This window comes from Aplysia californica, unplaced genomic scaffold, assembly GCF_000002075.1.
Source record: "Aplysia californica isolate F4 #8 unplaced genomic scaffold, AplCal3.0 scaffold00770, whole genome shotgun sequence".
NCBI classification, from domain to species: Eukaryota; Metazoa; Mollusca; class Gastropoda; order Aplysiida; family Aplysiidae; genus Aplysia; species Aplysia californica.
This window is the reverse complement of record NW_004798040.1, coordinates 344,640-346,571: the sequence shown is the minus strand read 5'-3', so window position 1 is coordinate 346,571 and position 1,932 is coordinate 344,640.

The following is a 1,932-nucleotide window of genomic DNA, read 5'->3' as shown; positions in this document are numbered from 1 at the left end:
AGAGAGAGAGAGAGAGAGAGAGAGAGATTCTGAGAAAGAGAGTGAGGGATGAAAAGAGAGAGAGAGAGAGAAAAAGAGAGAGAATGTGTCATTTCTCGCCGAGTGGGAGTGGCGCTGACAGTGTTGGTCATTCCTCAATAAAGTATCCTCAACGCCCTAAAACAAGACAATATACATCACATACACACCTGTAAACTGACCGGTTCCGTTGGTTGGACCGTCTTGTCAGACACCTATGATATGATTCGTCAGCTGTCACCGATACATTATATATATCTTTGTCAATTCTCTGTGATTTGTGGGTGGCTGGAGGGTGTCACTGGTAGGTCTATCGTTCTTGTCTTTCCCCTCAGTTGTTTCTGTCTATCTGTGTGGGTAGTTGGAGGGTGTCACTGGCAGGTTTAGATCGTTCTTGTCTTTCCCTTCTGTTGTTTTTGTCTATCTGTGTGGGTGTTTGGAGGGTATGCTTGGTAGGTCTATCGTTCTTGTCTTTCCCCTCTGTTGTTTCTGTTTATTGGCGTGGGTGGTTTGAGGGTGTACTGGTAGGTTTGTCGGTCGTACCTCTCCTCTTGCTTTAAAAAAAAATCTTAATAATACACCTAATTATGTTGCAAGTACCGTGAAACTTTAACTAAAACTTAGTTTAAAAAACAAACAACTAAAACTGACTCTCTCTGACAACCCCCTTCCCAATCCTCGGTACTTATACATGAAGCCTAATGGTGTTGCAAGTGCCGTACACTTCGTACAAAAAAACAACAATTTAAAAAATCAACAGCTCAACAAAAAAGAGTCTAAAAGAAAAACCGCGAAGGCATTGAGTAATTGAGCATGCATGTCAAATTGTGGTTATTGTTGTTGTATTTTACCCGATGTTGTAGACCTAGAGACTAGATCTGTTAGTCAAATTTTCCCACCAGTTTGATCAGCTGTTGTCATCTCTCCTCGTAAACGTAAACGTTTCTCATCGATTTCTTCCACTCTCTAGTCTGTAGTGGTCTCGGCTGGTCTGGGCTCATAAAACCAGGATGTGTATAAATTGTGGCGTGAGTTGTGTGGGCATGTTGATGAAGGAGGAACTCTTTATAGCTTATAACTTACCGCGGTGGGTGGTCGGCGGGTGCTCTGATGTGGTTTGCTCCTTTTGTCCTATCAAACATCTATCGTCCTTCTCTCCCGGCCTTCTGTCTTGTGTTTGTTACTCTCTTGTAACACATTTATTCTTCGGCACTTATATGACCTTATTGTGTTGCAAGTGCCGTAAAATACTTACTGAAAGAAGAAGAAAAAAAAGTTTGATCAGCTGTTGTCATCCTCCCCGTAAACGTAAATGGTTCTCATCGATTTCTTCCACTCTGTCTCTATTCTAGTCTGTAATGGTCTCGGCTGGTCTGGGCTCATAAAACCAGGATGTGTATAAATTGTGGCGTGAGTTGTGTGGGCATGTTGATGAAGGAGGAACTCTTTATAGCTTATAACTTACCGCGGTGGGTGGTCGGCGGGTGCTCTGATGTGGTTTGCTCCTTTTGTCCTATCAAACATCTATCGTCCTTCTCTCCCGGCCTTCTGTCTTGTGTTTGTTACTCTCTTGTAACACATTTATTCTTCGGCACTTATATGACCTTATTGTGTTGCAAGTGCCGTAAAATACTTACTGAAAGAAGAAGAAAAAAAAGTTTGATCAGCTGTTGTCATCCTCCCCGTAAACGTAAATGGTTCTCATCGATTTCTTCCACTCTGTCTCTATTCTAGTCTGTAGTGGTCTCGGCTGGTCTGGGCTCATAAAACCAGGATGTGTATAAATTGTGGCGTGAGTTGTGTGGGCATGTTGATGAAGGAGGAACTCTTTATAGTTTATAACTTACCGCGGTGGGTGGTCGGCGGGTGCTCTGATGTGGTTTGCTCCTTTTGTCCTATCAAACATCTATCGTC